A 584-nucleotide genomic window follows, 5' to 3' on the forward strand; every position below is an offset into this window, starting at 1 on the left:
ATAAGATATAGACCCAGAGGCCACTTTATTAGGCACACCCGTACACTGAACGTTAATGCACATATCTAATCAGTCAACCATATGACAGCAATGCATAACAGTGTGCCGAACATGGTCAGTTGTTGTTTAGACCAAACATCAGAATGGGGAAGAAATATGATCTAAATGATTTTGACTGTGATTGATTGTTGGTGCCACACGGGGTGTTTTGAGTATCTCAGAAACTGCTGATCTCCTAGGATTTTCATGCACAACAGTGTCTAGAGTTATAGAACAGCTCAGCACAGAAATAGGTCCTTTGACCCATCTAGTCCATAGAGCACTATTAATCTGCCCTGTCCCATCGACCTGCACCCAGACCATTGAATTTAAAGAATTTGGGTGTACAAGATGAGGAGAGGCATTGATCGTGTGGATAGTCAGAGGCTTTTTCCCAGGGCTGAAATGGCTAGCACGAGACGGCACAGTTTTAAGGTGCTTGAAAGTAGGTACAGAGGAGATGTCAGGGGTAAGTTTTTTCCGCAGAGAGTGGTGAGTTTGTGGAATGGGCTGCTGGCGGAGGTGGTGGAGGTGGAAACAATAGG

The sequence above is a fragment of the Mobula hypostoma genome, chromosome 6 (assembly GCF_963921235.1).
Source record: "Mobula hypostoma chromosome 6, sMobHyp1.1, whole genome shotgun sequence".
In the NCBI taxonomy this organism is placed as follows: domain Eukaryota; kingdom Metazoa; phylum Chordata; class Chondrichthyes; order Myliobatiformes; family Myliobatidae; genus Mobula; species Mobula hypostoma.